Source organism: Delphinus delphis, chromosome 8 (assembly GCF_949987515.2).
Source record: "Delphinus delphis chromosome 8, mDelDel1.2, whole genome shotgun sequence".
NCBI classification, from domain to species: Eukaryota; Metazoa; Chordata; class Mammalia; order Artiodactyla; family Delphinidae; genus Delphinus; species Delphinus delphis.
The window spans coordinates 98,378,584-98,396,448 of NC_082690.1; the positions used below are offsets into that span (position 1 = coordinate 98,378,584).

The 17,865-nt window shown below is 44.6% G+C and overlaps 1 long non-coding RNA gene across 1 annotated transcript; it reads right to left on the bottom strand.

The window, feature by feature from the left end:
- Positions 1-10,975: 10,975 nt before the first annotated feature.
- On the bottom strand, positions 10,976-17,865 carry LOC132429203 (uncharacterized). Its single transcript, XR_009520316.1, has 3 exons — positions 17,757-17,865; positions 11,364-11,414; positions 10,976-11,071 (listed from the first exon to the last, which is right to left on the bottom strand). It is a non-coding gene; the product is annotated as an uncharacterized lncRNA (long non-coding RNA).

Below are 17,865 nucleotides of genomic sequence, written 5' to 3' on the forward strand. Positions count from 1 at the left end.
CAGCGTCTGAATCATGCTCAGGCCCCAGGACACAGCTCACAGGCCCTTCGGCTTTCTCCCCCAGGCTCCGAGGCTCCGTGAAAGCCACAAGACAAAGACAATAAATCTCCCTAGTGACACCCCACCCCTGCACCCCTCCCCCAGCTTTTGTCCCTCCCCTTTGTCTGGAGAGGAAGCCTCCCACCCCACCAGGGGCCAGGCTCTCACCATCCTGCATCCCCTGACCCTCCTCCCTCCAACCCCCCTTCCAGTGAGCTTTATGGTTTCCATGGAAACCAGAGAGCCCTAGCAGCCAGGGGTCCCTCACCGAAACACTGTTTGTGCCGCCATTTGGGGTGGAGGAGACGGGAGACGGTGTGAAAGTGAGAAAATAGCTTACAAATGCCTTCCCCGCCTGCAGCCATGCAATCGCTCTGGGCTGGGAGGAAGGAGGAACTGCGCTTTCTGATTTCAACTTCAAAGGGGCTTTGCTGGGTTAAGTCCAAGCCTGGCCTGGCAGCCCTAAAGCAACACACACACACATTCACACACACACATAAACACCTCACACACACATACACACTCACACATACACTCACACACTCATACACACATACATTCACACAAACACACAATATACAAACACTCAACTACTCGTACATACACACACTCACCAGCCCCACCTTCCCAGGAGGGGTGGGCTCAGTCCACTAAGAAACAAGCCTCCCATAAGATGACCCTGCACTTAGAACAACTGTCTGTTCCCAGCATGGAAAAACCCTCTGGTGACCTCCCAGAGCTGCAACGCCCTCAGGATGCCCCAGCCCCCAGCATCTTGTCCCTCAAGCCCCCTGGCCTTAGGACTCAACAGATTGGAAACTTGCCTCTCGGCCTTTTTAAAGACCTGGTGACAGCAGAGTTACAGATGCTGCAGGTTGGAAGGCCAGCACCTCTGCAGGCTTTCCCACAGGACCCCTGCAGAAGCCATCAATCCTGCTCAAAAGGACCAAAGACAGTGGCCCAGCAATACATGAGAACAGAAGAGAAACACTTCGTTTCCCACTTTGCTAGGTCCCTGCTTGGAGATCCAGACCCTGGGAGTGTGCTCAGGTTGGTGAGGGGGTCCCCAAGTACTAGGAGTATTTCAAAAAGCAGCCAGTCGAATGGAAGCATGCAACCCCTCCCTGTGGAATGGATTACGACAGTCCAGATTGTTCTCGTCGGCCGTTACGAGGCAGTCCAGAATTCAGTAGGTAGTTCAGTTGTTTCAGATTGGTTTTGGTAAACGAGGTAATCTGGGGGTTGGTTCTCACTCAGCAGTCTTCTTGGGAGTCCAAATATTTCTGAGCACAAGGGGCTTGTTGGTGGATAAACGCCCAAGCCCCTTGAATGAAGCCTTACATTGGGCTCATCCAAAGACCTTGCTGAGTTCACTCCTTACCTCTAGCTTGCATTCGTTCTCTACCCTCCAGAGGAAAAACAAATGAGAGCCCTTCTTTTCCTCTGCCTAGGTCTCACCCCAGCATGCAGAGTGGAATGTAAATCTGGTCCTCCCTCCATCTAAATTGTTTGTCCAACACCTGGACAAACCATCGTGGATGATAGAAGAGGGTTCCAACAGATCCTCACCCGACTCTTCCATGTACACTGTTGTTCTCGGAAAGTTAGCTTAACTCTACACTTAATCTATAAAATGGACGTGATAATGCAGCACCCGCCTCCAAGACAGTCGCAATGATTACGAGATAACAGATGCTAAAATGCCTGGCACGAGGGTCTCTCATATTCACTACTTCTCTTCAGTGAGATGGATAAATGTGAAATAATATTAACTGTGATCCCTCTAGCCATCCCTTTTATCTCAAGGAGGCAATAGATCTTATAGGTGCACATTAATGCTTATCTCTCTACACCAGGCCCTCCTTACTTGTGAAACTTAACTTTGAACTAATCCGTTTTAAGTGCCTAATGTGTGATCTCTGCATCAAGACCTGAGCAAAGATGTAAAATAAAAAAAAATTTTCATCATCACTTAGATAAAAATAATTTACTAAGCAATTTGACCTCTACATACCAAGCGTGGCAGAAGACAAGGGCATGAGTAAAACACAGTCACTGCCAACCAGCAGTAGCATATTGTGGTGAAGAAAGTCCCAGCCCTGGATCCCACCCACCCAGGCTGAAATCCCAACTATCCCTTACTGGCTATCATTTCATGCTTGGCAGTTTACTTCCTCCTTCTGAGCCCAGTTTTCTCATCTGGAAAATGGGGCTGATCACAATAGCACCTCTACCTCCCAGGAGTCAATGAGGTAAAGCCCATGAAATGCTCCAGCTCAGGATATGTGTAGCTTAGGAAGTGTTCAATTAATTTTAGCTGCTGAAGCTGCTGCTATTATTAATATTATCATCATCATCATCATCAGTCCGTCCAATTCTGGAATAATTCAATCACAAAATAGCACAGGAGAGGGGTGAGGGGTGGTATAAGGATCCCAGGTGGCCCTGGGAACCCACTTCCCCTTTGGAGCCTTTGTTGTATAAAGCAACATGGAGAGATGAGACCCAAGGATGCTTTCTTGCTCAATGACTTCAAGAAGTACTCAAGGTCACACACAAACAAGAGAAACGACAAAAATCACCAAGGAGTCCCTTAAAGCTAACAGTTCTGTTGGGGTCCTCCCCTTCAGCTCGGTTCCCTGATGGCCAATTTGTTTTCCGGAAAAAGCTCTTTTTTTCATCTGATCGCTCCTCCCCGTGCTTTCCCCTCTCCCAGCCACCTTCCTCCTCCCGGGGAAGCAGAAGTCCTTGAGGGCCAGACAGAGGGCCAGAGGTCTCCACCGGCCTGGCCAGGAGCCACTGGGGCTGCTTCCTGCCAGGACGCTTCTGCGAGCTGCTTACCACCCCAGGGAAACCCAGATAAAGCACCTCCCCACCTGAGAGCATTTTGCCCTTTAAGGGAAGGCTGTGTTTGGAGCCCAGAACATATTTACAGCTTTCTGAAGATTTCATCTAACCTTTTACGGATACAGTAAGCATCAAAGAGGCCCACCCAGGCCCATCTGCTACTGCTTTCACAGGCAGACCTGGCCTGATCCTGAGTAATTACCAAGTCACTGAGCATTGCCTCTGGTAATCTTGCTTTCTTCTTTCTTCCCTTTTTCTACCTCCTTATCCCACCCAAGTCTTCTCTTCCACCGTCAAGCAGCCTTATGAAATAATCCCATCTGTCTTTTCAAAGATGAGACTGAGGGTAATTATTCAAAATAGCCACCTATATATGTGTATGTGTATATATATATATAACTGAATCTCTTTCCTATATACCTGAAACTAACACAACATTGTAAATCAACTATATTTCAATAACATTTTTAAACGACCATCGAATGTGGCTTAATATATTTCCACCCCAAGAAAGAAAAGCTTAAAGAAGAGACCTGCTAAGCATTCATGTGCCCAGAATTGTGTTTTATTCTCACAACAGCCTGTCAGTAGGTACAGTAACCATCCCCACTTGATGGACAGCTGAGGCTCAGAAGAGATCGGTAACTTGCCCAAGGCCCTAGTGACTGGTGAGCACAGAGCTGATATTCTAACTCAGGGCTCCAGGAGTTGTCTGTGTGACACCACCCCACAGCAGACTGAACGGCGAAGGGATTTCCAGCATTGCCGAGAGAGTGACAGGATTTACAGGGAGACACCAAAGTTTGAGGCATCTATCATACCCTATAAGTCTCTCTCAAAACTTCCTTCTCTTGGGACCAGATCTGAGTCTGTCCACCACTGAGGTGGCAGGCAGGACATCCTCACTCTAGGACACCCTTGATAACAACAGCTAATCACGTTGCAGCTGCCTCACCCAGAAAGGACAAGGCACCTGAATTCCCAGAGACTTGGGGAATGAAAGGCAAGAGATTTTGAGATACTGGTAAAGTTCTGTCATTCTATTAGATAAATAGGTAGACAGAGATGATAGAGTATGGATATAAATATATACAGAGGGAAATAAAGACACAGAAACGTATACAGACATAGAGTTTCACATCACAAGTTTTCATGTCAGTTAAATAGATAACTAATAAGAACCTGCTGTCTAGCACAGGGAACTCTACTCAATAGTCTGTAATGACCTATATGGGAACAGACTCTAAAAAAGAGTGGATATGTGTATATGCATAACTGATTCACTTTGCCGTACAGCAGAAACTAACACAACATTGTAAATCAACTCTACTCCAATAAAAATTAATTTAAAAAAAAAATCCAGCAGGACTCAGGAGTGGGGCAGGGTGAAACCAGCACAGATTTTATAATTAGGCAAACCCGGCTTTGAATCCTGCATGGCCATATACTGGTTCCATGACCTTCCGCAAATTGCCTAATATCCCTGAGCTTCCGTTTCCTCTTCTGCAAAATGGAGATGATAATATATGTCTTCATAGACTTCCTAAAAGGATCTGGGATTATTTATGGAAGATACCGACATTGCATTGAGGTTGCTAAACAGTTAACAAATAGTATTATTCTACATATTCTTATTTGAAATGATAATGGCGTCGTGAAGCTCTCCAAGACATCCAGACGTACAGATCCCCAGGATGAAGGTGGGCCAAGAAACAGTCCACTCCTTCCATCCTTATCTCTCAAAGCAGAGATATGGAGACTCCAAAGTCCAGGGCAGTCCTAAATACAAGAGAGAGAGTTTCACCAGCCAAAGAGCGGCTGCTCTGGCCTTTCGGGAACAGTCCTCTGCCTTAAAGCTCCTCATGGACCACCCACACTTACAGGAGAATGTTCAGACCCCCAGCATGACTCAGCGACCCCTTCACTTCCCCTGCGGCCTCACCTCCAGCCAGTCTGATCTCCCACTCACATACCTCCAACCAGACGTTCAGCCCACCATTACCCAAACATAGTGTCCCAGGGTTCTGATCATGCTGTTTCCTGAAGCATCTTCCTTGCCTTCTGTCTGAAGAATCCCCTGTCATCATTAGGAGCCCAGCCCAAATCCATCAGGCAGAATTTTTTTTAATTAATTTTTATTGGAGTTTGGTTGATTTACAACGTTGCGTTAGTTTCTGTTGTACGGCAATGTGATTCAGTCATACATATATCCACTCGTTTAGATTCTTTTCCCATATAGGCCATTATAGAGTATTGAGTAGAGTTCCCTGTGCTAGACAGCAGATCCTTACTAGTTATCTATTTTATATATAGTAGTGTGTCTATGTCAATCCCAATCTCCCAATTTATCCCTCCCCGCACTTTCCCCCTTGGTAACCATGTTTGTTTTCTACACCTGTGACCCTATTTCTATTTTGTAAATACGTTCATTTGTATCATATTTTTAGATTCCACATATAAGTGATATCATATGATATTTGTCTCTGTCTGACTTACTTCATTCAGTATGACAATCTCTAGGTCCATCCATGTGGCTGCAAATGGCATTATTTCATTCTTTTTATGGCTGAGTAATATTCCATTGTATACATGCACCCCTATGTTCATTGCAGCCCTATTTACAATAGCCAGTACATGGAAGCCACCTAAATGTCCATCGATGGAGGAATGGATAAAGACGTTATGGTACATATAGACATCAGGCAGAATTAACCACCACCTTCTGAAAGGAGAAAAAGAGGGTGTGGAGGTATTAGAGGAAACAACACTTGCTAAGTACCAACTGTGGGCCAGGCATTGGCTACTCCACAAACTTTATACTACTCACTCCTTCAAATAACCATAGGAGCTAAGTCTTACTATCCCCACTTTGCAGATGAGAAAACTAGTTCATGTGGTCCCACATTGGAAAGACCCCAAGGTCCTTCTCCTCAACTCCCTGAGCCACGTGGACACACAGTAAAGCGTAGGCCTGTCTGTCTCTGACACTAGACTGTGTTTCCTGCAAAGAGTCCATGTCTTACTCATCTCTGAGACCTCCCAGTCTCCTCAGCCCAAGCTTAAGGCCCAGTATCTGGCACCTAGTAAGCCCTCAATAAATACTTGTCATAGAAATCCTTCTCCGCACACACAGGGAGCTGCTGGGTTATCTTTCTGCTTATTACAGATACTAGAGAGAAGGGACACTGGGTCACTGAGGAATAGCATTTCCAGGTAGAATGTCCCAGGTTTCTCTGTGGACACAGGTGTGTCAGCAGGCGGATTTGACCTTGGCAACCACCCATTTGCAGGAGCTTGAAAAAACAACTTCCTGTTTCTCTTTTAACGGCATTCATTTTAAAGGAAATTCCAAAATTTTAGTACAAACAGTCTAGCAGTAGTACTGTGATCTCTGAGCTCATGATCACACTCTGTGAAGATGGGCCATTGGACCAGGAAGGACAATGGCCCTGTCGCCTGTGTACACCTAGGGGGCAGCTTTCCCAAATTCAAGGCAGAAAAGTCCAAGAAACCTGCAGCCTGGGAGGCAACCTTTTCCACAACCACGGCATTCACCATTTTTTGGAACAAACTCCCCATGTTTGGGGATCTTCCCACCAGCTGAGCACCGTCTCCCAAGTTAGAAGCTGGAACGCACTTTCCCTGGCCTCCTTTGCAGCTAGTGTCAGCACGTGGGAGAATTCATTTTGAAAGAGAGCAAGCTGAGGACCCAGGAGCTGCATGGAGTCTGTTTTCTGGCTGAGGGGGAAGAATGGCAGAAAATCACCAAAGTCTCAGAGTCAGCTGTGGTCCAGCCCCAGGCAGAACTTCATGGTACCAGCAGTGAGGTCCCTGCTAGAACCGGATATCAGAGTCAGCTGTGGTCCGGCCCCAGGCAGAACTTCATGGTACCAGCAGTGAGGTCCCTGCTAGAACCGGATAATTCAAGGATGGCTCCTTCCCAGAGCCAAATTTCCAGAGATTCTGTGAGCTACCTCATGTTCTTTACTAAATTCATTTTATGCATAAATAGGTGGGGACCTTCTGTGGTTTACATCTAAGATGCCGGAAGGATGCAAACCTCAGGGATGCCAGCCATGCGAAACAAAACCCATTAGGACTGAACACAGACTGAGCCCCTCACCTCCATGGAGAGCCCGTGGACCTGAAACATGCAAAATAAATATGTGTTGCAATAAAATGTAGAGAAGCCACGTTTCCAGGCTGCCTCTTGGGCTCTCAGACCCAACACCAGAGAAAGAGAAGGGCAGGTCCCACGTATTACATAGGATTCTACAGTGCAGCCAGACTCAGAAGCTGGCTCTGAAGATCCTTTCTCTGAAGGAGTGTCCAGAAATCATTGAACAATGGCAGCATCACTAGAAAGAAGTCTGTCACCTCCCACAGAAGCGACTTTGAGGGACAATATGTTTCTGAATTTGCAATTTTGGAGCATTTGCTCAAATATCACCCTCCGCCACAGGGTATGGCAGAAAGTGAGAATCAGAACAGAGTTTCCTTCCAATTCTGCCACCAAACGCCCCTTGCTCATTTCCCTTCCCTGGGTCTCATTTTCCCTTGTCTGTGAAATCAGAGGGTTGATCTTTGCTCCCCATTGCCCCTTTCAGGGAACACTGACCCTGCAAAAAGCTGCTTCTTTGGATGCCTAGGCCATTGAACCAGGGCTACAGGCATGGCTGTACAGCTTGTGCGAGTAACACGTGTCCTGCCAAGGATGCCCACCTGAAGGGTGAGTAAAACCCAGCCACACTCCCCAAGCTGTACATCTGGGGACGGGGCTGCTTCCCCTGGAAGAGGGACATTTTTCCTTAATTTGCACAAAAGCATTGTATGGGCCCTACTTCCGGTTATTTCATCCCCATGCCCTGCTCACTGGGGGCATCCTACCCACGTAGTCATCACCCGCCCTTCACTGCAGACTTAGCTCCTGGTTATAAGTGGATGCACTGCCCTCTTCCAACATGAGCCTCAGAATTTCGGTACCGACATATGGACCTCATCCAGCAGCTTGGCCTCTCCATTCCTTGATGTCCTGCATGCCAACAATCTTTTCTCCTCTCTCCTCAGCCACCCACACAGCAGTCACACCATAGACCATGGCGTTCCCAGAAATCTCTGTTTCGAAATCCCGCTCTCTGACCTCTACTTCCCATCCTTCCAGCGCACTTGCTGCAATACCTCCCCACACTTCCATATTTCGTCTCTTATCCTGACCACTAACTCAGTGACCCAACCACATGTCCACCAGCCAGCAGCCACCTCTGGTCTTTGCTTCCTTCCTTACATAAATTAAACACCACAGTCCTTCTTTTTTAATGACGCCCCTGCAGGTAGCCCCACCCCACCCCCAGATCGCTCTCCTCTGTCACAGCCACCTTGCAAAACTCCAACACCTGCCGAACACCTTCTCTGCTCCTATAACCGCAGCAGCTAAACGCTGCCAGAGAAAATCATGCAAAGTGACTTCACTTTAAGTTCGTGGACATAAATCTCACAGCAGAGAATCAGCACTGTGTGCTTCCCTGGGAAAGGTGCTTTTTCATTGTCCGAGATAGTACTTTATGCCCTCAAAATTTTATATGCCCCTTTGCTCAGCTGATGTCCTCACCCTACAATTCACTTAGAAACTAAGAGTCACAAAACCAGGATGCCCTCATCTTCCCACCACCCAAGTCTAGCAACTTGTCTGCTTCTTAGCTCATTCCCCACTTCTTCCTTCCTAATGCGCTGAGTAATGTTCTCTCTTCTTACCAGGCTGATCCTTCCCCACGTGTTCCAGCTCGAATCCTCTCTGAACCTCTCAAAGGCTTTTCTCCTCCAACCATCCCATCTCTGTGGACGCATCATTCACTCGTAGTCTTGGTCTTCCTCAGACCATTCCTGGCACACAAAGGTGCTCCTCAACCTTTGATTGTTAAAAGGCTTTCTTGGGAATTCCCTGGTGGTCCAGTGGTTAGGACTCTGCACTCTCACTGCCTAGGGCCCAGGTTCAGTCCCTGGTCGGGGAGCTAAAATCCTACAAGCTGCATGGCACGGGCAAAAAATAAAATTAAATTTGTTAAAAAAAAAAAAGAGGTTTTCTCTCCATCCCACTTCCTTCTCTAGCTATTGCCCTTTTCTCTGCTCACTTTCCCAACAAAACTTTTGAAAAGAGTTGTTTCTGTGAGCATTCTCCCATGCCCCGCCTCACATCCACCCTTCAACTCTCTGTCTTCTACCAACATGATCCACTGTGACTGGTCCATGTTACTGACCTCTGTGTCACTAAATCCAGTGGGCAATTTTCCAGTCTCTTCCCTGATCACTCACAGCTCCAGCTTTGCCATGCTCAGATTTTTATCAGCAGTCCAGACTGCTCTTCAGAGCTCCAGACTTGCGTGTCAAACTGCCTCCTTGATGTCTTCACTTGGACGTCTTACTGACATCTCAGGCATGATATGGTGAAAAGAGAACTCTCCTCCCTCTCTCTCTCTCCACCCTCCCCCACACCCACCCCACCATCACCCCACCCACTCTCCCATCCAGGCCATTAGAAGTCCTGTTCATTCTACATCCAATATCTGCCTCACTTGTCATCCTCTGTGGATGTCACCCTTAGGCAACCCACCATCAACTCGCATCTTAGCCTCTGAAGCAGTCTAGTAACTGGTCTCTCTGCTTTTTCTCCTGCTCCCTTTCAGTTTATTCTCTACACAGAAGCCTGAGGGATCATTCTAAATACACATTGGATCGTATCAGTTTTCTGATGGCTTCTCATTGCCCTTAAAGTCGCACTCGCTGTGGCCTTCGAAGTCCTACATCACCTGGCCCCGGTTTGTCTCTCTAACTTTGTCTCATGCCACCCTTTCCCTGACTTCCTGCCCACTCGCCTTCCAGATGCCCTGACAATAGCTCTGAGCCCACTGAGATCTTCCCTGCTTTGAAGTCTCTGCATTTGCTCTTCCCTGCATCTGGAACTCTCTCAACCAGCCCTTTGCATGGTGAGCTCACTGTCATCTATCAGGTGCCAGCTGAAAGGTCACCTTCCAATAAGACTTTCACTGAACACCTTGTCTGAAGTTGTCCTCCATATTATTTTCTATCTGAAATGTTACTTGCTTCGCAGCATTTTCTGTTTGTTTATGTACCTGTTGACTACCTACCCCCACAAAAATGATAATTTCCATTAAAAAAGGACCATGTCTATCTCATCCTCCACTATAATCCCAGTGCCTAGCCAAGTGATTGGCATACAGTAAATGTGTAATAAATATTTGTTGAATGAATGAATGCGTGAATGAATCATCATGATTTGTCTTTAGTCTAATCTTTCACCCTTTATCTCATACTCTTTTGTATGTGTCCCCTACATACAAGCCAGTCAGAACTGTTCCTCAAACTTCTCATGCCCTTCCCTGACCTTTTGCCTTTGCTCACACTGTCCCCTCCATCTGGATACCCTCCTATCACCCCCATTCCACATTCAAGTTCTCAAAATCCTAGTCAACATTCAAGGCCCATCTTCAACTCGAATGCCTGAAATTCCATCCTTAGCAATTCTTAGAATCCTAGCGGGTCAGTTCTTAGAGATGGTAGCTCAAAATTGTATTTGCTGGTTCAGCTGCCCATAGCACTGCACTGAGGAGGATTCTGCGGTCTAGAGCCATAATCAAGCAGAGAAAATTGCCATCCATGACAATGGGGAGGGGATGGCTGCCCTGATGTCACAGGTGGGGAAATTGACGCTCAGGCTGGTGGGGTGACTTTCCAGGAGACACACCTAGGTGGAGGCAGTGCTGAGAACAGAACTTGTGTCTCTGGACCATCAGTGTGGAATTATATCAGGCTGCCTTGTCTACACCCCCAGACAGAGGGGCTGAGGTTCACACAGACTTGAAAGACTATTGAGATTGTGAATTTTAAATTTTAAAAATATATACGCAGTATATGATTTTTAACCTTTCTTTTCCAGCGAGACTCTGACCAGATTAATTTTATATGCAAACTTCTGTCAGAAGTCTCTACTTTTATTTTTTTGTTACCACCAAGATAAAAATATTTTAAACAAAAATATTTTAAACACAACAAGAAGAATTACCAACAACCACAGTCCTGAAGCGAAGTACTCCTTTCTTCCTTATGCTGTCTTTTTAAGTGCAAAGATCTTCCAAGCTCTCTGTACTGGAAAGTTCATCAAGTTGCTTTTCTTTGTAATAAAAAAGGTGAACAGGGAAAATGGGAGAAAATTAAAACCTATTTGCCATAGACTAAACATGTCCCCCCAAAATTCATATGTTGGAATCTAATCCCCAATGTGATAGTGTTTAGAGGTAGGGCCTTTGGGCTGATTAGAGCATGAGGATGGATCCCTCATGAATGGGATTAGCACCCTTATAAAGGAGACACAGAGTTTACTTGCCCTCCCACCATATGAGGTTATGGTGAGAAGACAGCTGTCAATGAGAAGCATCTGGAAGCTGTGAGAAGTGGGTCCTCACCAGACATTGAAACTTCCAGGGCCACGATTTTGGACTTCCCAGCTTCCAGAACTGTGAGAAATAAATGTTTGTTATTTATAAGCCGCCCAGATTAAGATATTTTTGTTATACCAGCCCTAATGGATTAAAACACTATGGCTTATCTCTTATATGCCAGAGACCAGGCAAGGCCCTTGCAAACATTAGCTCATTAGAACCTTCAAAACAGTCCTGTGGGGTAACTACTTTATTATTCCATTTTACAGATGAGAAAACAGTCCATTGGTAAGTATCAGTCCCCAGAACTTTGCTCCCCTGAGTGTGTTCCTTGGACTAACAGCATGCACCATTGCCTGAGGTCTTTTAGAAACAAGATTTTGAGACACACCCTAGACCTACTGAGTCAGAGTCTGTATTTTAACAACACCCCCCAGTGACTCTTCTGCACCCTAAATCTTAAGAAGCCCTGGTCTTGATGACACAAACAAACAAGAAAAGAACTAGGATTCAGACAAGACCTGTCTAACTGTGCTCTTGACAGCATGGCAGCAGAGATTCTGACCGCAGTCCAGCTGGTGCACATGTGCTAAGTAGAATCACTGGTACCTCTTCCTGCCCCACACAGAGACCCCGACTCACTGTCTGCCTTGGCTGGGCTGAGCTTGGGGGAGGGTAGCTGCAGGCTGGACTTGCTAGTGCAAAAAAAGTGGACAGAAGAAACACAAATGACATGGTTATGAAGAAAACAGGTTGGTTAAGTCCTCACTGACACAGTTGGACATATCAATACTACATTCGATTGCCTGTCTCCTCTGACATTCATCTGTCAATGGACACTTAGGTTGCTTCCATATCTTGGCTATTATAAATAACGCTGTTATCAACATTGGGGTGCGTGTATCTTTTTGAATTAGTGTTTTTCTTTTTAATATATACCTAGGAGTGGAATTACTAGGTCATAGGGTAGTTCTATTTTTAGTTTTTTGAGAAACCTCCATACTGTTTTCCACAGTGGTGGTACCAATTTACATTCCCACCAACAGCCTACAAGTGTTCCCTTTTCTCCACATCCTCACCAACATTTGTTATTTGTTTTCTTTTTGATGATGGCCATTCTGACAGGTGTGAGGTGATATCTCATTGTGGTTTTGATGTGCATTTCCCTGATGATTAGCAATGTTGAGCATCTTTTCACGTGCCTGTTGGACATCTGCCTTTACTCTTTGGAGAAATAACTATTCAGTTCTTCTACCCATTTTTTAATTGGGTTGTCTTTTTTTTTTTTTTGATGTCGAGTTGTATGAGCTGTTTATATATGTTGGATATTGACCCCTTATCAGTCATATCATTTGCAAACATCTTCTCTCATTCAGTAGATTGTCTTTTCATTTTGTCAATGGTTTCCTTTGTTGTGCAAAAGCTTTTAAGTTTAATTAGGTCCCATTTGTTTATTTTTACTTTTGTTTCCTCTGCTTTAGGAGCCAGATCCAAAAAAATATTGCTGCAACTTATGTAAAAGAGCATCCTGCCTATGTTTTCCTCTGGAAGTTTTGTAGTATCCGGTCTTACATTTAGGTCTTTAATCCATTTTGAGTTTATTTTTGTATATGGTGTTAGGGGATGTTCTAATTTCATTCTTTTACATGTAGTTGTTCAGTTTTCCCAGCACTACTTATTGAAGAGACTGTCTTTTCTCCACTGTATATTCTTTCCTCTTTTGTTGTAGATTAATTGACCATAAGAGTCTGGGTTTATTTCTGGACTCTCTATCCTGTTCCATTGATCTATGTGTCTGTTTTTTGTGCCAGTACCATACTGTTTTGATTACTGAATCTTTGTAGTATAGTCTGAAGTCAGGGAGCATGATTCCTCCAGCTATGTTCTTCTTTCTCAAGATTGGTTTGGCTATTTGGGGTTTTTTGTGTTTCCATATAAATTTTTTAATTATTTGTTCTAGTTCAGTGAAAAATGCCTTTGGTATTTTGATAGGGATTGCATTGAATCTGTAGGTTGCCTTGGGTAGTATGGTCATTTTAACAATATTAATTCTTCCAACCCCAAAACATAGTATACCTTTCCATCTGTTTGTGTCATCTTCAATTTCTTTCACCAGTATCTTGTAGTTTTCAGAGTACAGGTCTTTTACTTCCTTAGGTAGGTTTATTCCTAGGTAGTTTTTTTTTTTTTTTTTTTGATGTGATGATAAATGGGATTGTTTCCTTTGTTTCTCTTTCTGATAGTTCATTGTTAGTGTTTAGAAATGCAACAGATTTCTTTATATTAATTTTGTATCCTGCTACTTTACTGAATTCATTGATGAGCACTAGTGGTTTTCCGGTAGCATCTTTAGGATCTTCTATGTATAGTATCATGTCATCTGCAAACAGTGACAGTTTTACTTCTTCCTTTCCAATTTGCATTCCTTTTATTTCTTTTTCTTCTCTGACTGCTGTAGTTAGGACTTCCAAAACTATGTTGAATAAAAGTGGCCGAGTGGGCATCCTTGTCTTATTCCTGATCTTAGAGGAAATGCTTTCAGCTTTTCACCATTGAGAGTGTTAGTTGTGGGTTTTTCATATATGGGCTTTATTATATTGAGATATATTCTGTCTATGCCCACTTTCTGGAGAGTTTTTATCATAAATGGATGTTGAACTTTATCAAAAGCTTTTTCTGCATCTATTGAGATGATCATGTGGTTTTTATTCTTCAGTTTGTTAATGGTGTATCACATTGACTGATTTGCAGATACTGAAAAACCCTTGCATCCCCTGGATAAATCCCATTTGATCATGATATATGATCCTTTGGGTGTGTGTGTGTGTGCGTGTGTGTGTGTGTGTGATCCTTTTAATGTATTGTTGAATTCACTTTGTTAATATTTTTTTGAGGATTTTTGCATCTATGTTCATCAGTGATATTGGCCTGTAATTTTCTTTTTTTGTGATATCTTTGTCTGGTTTGGGTATCAGGGTGATGCTGGTCTCATAGAATGAGTTCAGAAGTATTCCTTCCTCTGCAAGTTTTTGGAATAGTTTGAGAAGGATAGATGTTAACTCTTCTCTAAAGAGGGAAGTGAGTGGTGCATCCTTTTTCCAAAGGGCAAGGGTTGCCTCCATGCTCTCTCTTCAGTCCTGGCACCTGAGATAACAGTCCCCAAACTCTGGGTCACTGTTGTCCCTGCTGCTGAAGTCCTTTCTCTGCCAAAGAGACTAGACCCAGCCCCACATAGAGTGAAGGCTGGGTCTCTCTCTCTCTCTCTCTCTCGTCATCAGAGGCCACTTCATCCACATCATACAGGAAGACCTCTTGAATTTATGGACATATTCCAGACCCAGAAAAAGATTGCCAAATCTTCTTGGATGCCCTTAAACCCAGCCCAGATTTTCTCAGGGTCCGGAAGAGAAGTTTTCCCTGAGTATTTTTATAGAGGGGGAAGTCCAAGATTTTAGTTTCTATTCAATCAGTACACCCCCGCCATCATGAGAGTGGATGTCCAGACATAGGTTCCCAGAAACTGTTTGACTCAGTGCTGGCTCCAGTTGGCTCAACAATAACTTCCCCCGGAAGCCAGCCAGCGTTACACAGCACCATCCAGCCGAAGAGACTTGAAGACATAATTTCCAACACAAACACTGAAATGGGTCACTGCAAAGCTATAACTTGAGTAACTCAACTTACAAGAATATCAGAAGTGTCTCCCAGGACATGGTCCAAACAGTCCTGTATTCCGACTCTGTGGTTCCTAAGTAGCAGCTGTAAGAGGACCGGGATGGTTTGAGTCAGTGGTTAGTAATCATAGTATTCATCAATCCCAGTGCATCTCCTCTGGCACCGGTATTTAATTCATCTTTCTGGACTCTTTAAAAAGCAATCAGTTTGTTTGTTTTCAACAAAAATCAGTGTTTCTCACTTTCCTCCCACACTTTCTTTATCCAGTTGTTTAATCATTTAAGCAAACACCCTTTGAGCACCCGCCACATTGCAGGCACTGGGAATACAAAGATGTGTAAACACAGCGCCTATGATGGGAAGATGTCCGTAGAGCAGAGGAGACAGGTAAGTACAGAGAGCTGTTACAGTGCAGCCAAGTCAGGGCTCTTCTAGAAGCAAGTTCCCGGTGCTCAAGGGGCATCAAGTGGAGGAGTAGGGGTCTGGCCGTGTAAGATAGTTCAAGCAGATTTGGGGAACCCACTTCTGATTATCCTCTGTCCATGTGAGAAGCCGCCTCAGGTAGGCAAGAGATGTGCCGCACAGCTAAATGATAAAGGACAGAGCAACACGGGGTAAGATGCCCTTGGACACAAATACGCTTTCTTTTTTAACATCTTTATTGCAGTATAATCGCTTTACAATGGTGTGTTAGTTTCTGCTTTAAACAAAGTGAATCAGTTATACATATACATATGTTCCCATATCTCTTCCCTCTTGCGTCTCCCTCCCTCCCACCCTCCCTATCCCACCCCTCCAGACGGTCACAAAGCACCGAGCTGATCTCCCTGTGCTATGCGGCTGTTTCCCACTAGCTATCTGTTTTACGTTTGGTAGTGTATATATGTCCATGCCACTCTCTCGCTTTGTCACACCTTACTCTTCCCCTTCCCCATATCCTCAAGTCCATGCTCTAATAGGTCTGTGTCTTTATTTCCGTCTTACCCCTAGGTTCTTCATGACCTTTTTTTTTTTCTTAGATTCCATATATATGTGTTAGCATACGGTATTTGTTTTTTTCTTTCTGACTTACTTCACTCTGTATGACAGACTCTAGGTCCATCCACCTCACTACAAATAACTCAATTTCATTTCTTTTTATGGCTGAGTAACATTCCATTGTGTATATGTGCCCTAAATAGACATTTCTCCAAAGAAGATATACAGATTGCCAACAAACACATGAAAGAATGCTCAACGTCATTAATCATTAGAGAAATGCAAATCAAAACTACAATGAGATATCATCTCACACCGGTCAGAATGGCCAATCATCTCACACCGGTCAGAATGGCCATCATCAAAAAATCTAGAAACAATCAATGCTGGAGAGGGTGTGGAGAAAAGGGAACCCTCTTGCACTGTTGGTGGGAATGTGAATTGATAAAGCCACTATGGAGAACAGTATGGAGGTTCCTTAAAAAACTACAAATAGAACTACCATACGACTCAGCAATCTCACTACTGGGCATATACCCTGAGAAAACCATAATTCAAAAAGAGTCATGTACCAAAATGTTCACTGCAGCTCTATTTACAATAGCCAGGACACAAATATGCTTTTGACTGATGTCCCCAGGTTTCCAGTTGAATAAGAAAATGAGCCCTGGATGACCTTGAAGGTGGGATATGATGCCAGACATTGGAACCCTGTGGCACTGAAGGCGGACCTGTGCTTTCAGCCAGTGCATTAGCCCTCTGTGATCATGGAGGAGCACACCGAAAGATGGGTGTTTGCCTGCACAGCGTCCTGCACTTTGCCTGCAATGATGCCTACCACACTTTATTATTCATCGTTGAACTGCAAAAGAGCAAAAAACACTGGTGTGTTATTTATCGCTCTAACCTTATCATCCATCATGTGCCTGGTATATGGAAATAAAAATAGATTTGTTTAAAAAAAGCACATGGAACAAAATACCAGACCGGTACTCCTCAAAACTGTCAGGGTCCTCAAAAACAAAGCCCGAGAAAGTGTCACAGCCAAGAGGAGCTTAAAGAGACACGATGACAAAATGCAATGAGGTATCCTGGATGGTATCCTAGAACAGGAAGAGGACGTTAGGTAAAACGTAAGGAAGTCTGAATAAAGTATGGACTTAGTTAATATTTATTGTATCAATACTGGTTCATTAATTGTGACAAGCGTGTCATGTGAATGCAAGAGGTTAATAATAAAGGAAACTGGATGTGGAATAGATGGGAACTCTCTGTACCAGATGAGCAATTTTTCTGTAAATCTAAAACTCTTCTAAAATGAAAAGTTAACAAAAATATGGCTAATCGGGCTTCCCTGGTGGTGCAGTGGTTGAGAGTCCGCCTGCCGATGCGGGGGACATGGGTTCGTGCCCCGGTCCGGGAAGATCCCACATGCCGTGGAGTGACTGGGCCCGTGAGCCACGGCCCCTGAGCCTGCGTGTCCGGAGCCTGTGCTCTGCAACGGGAGAGGCCACAACAGTGAGAGGCCCGTGTACCAAAAAAAAAAAAATCATCTTCATGCACCTTTGTGCCCTCCCCCTGCCCAGCTGGCCCTCTACCATTGCTCTGACCCTCTCATAGTCTCCATAAAAGACCTTCTCTCTTTGCTAAGCCTGGAGCCATGCAACATGCTCTTGCCTGGCAGTGAGAAGCCCAAGTTCCTTTGCCATCATCCTACTGTATGACTTTGTATAAATCATTTGCCCTCCATGGGCCTTAGCTTACCCATCTATTCAATGGGAAGGTAAGACTAGAAAGCTCTTTCAAGTCGCTCCATGATGACAAAGATGGCGTCTGGTTCACCTCAGTATCCACAGCTCCTAAGAGAGTGCTA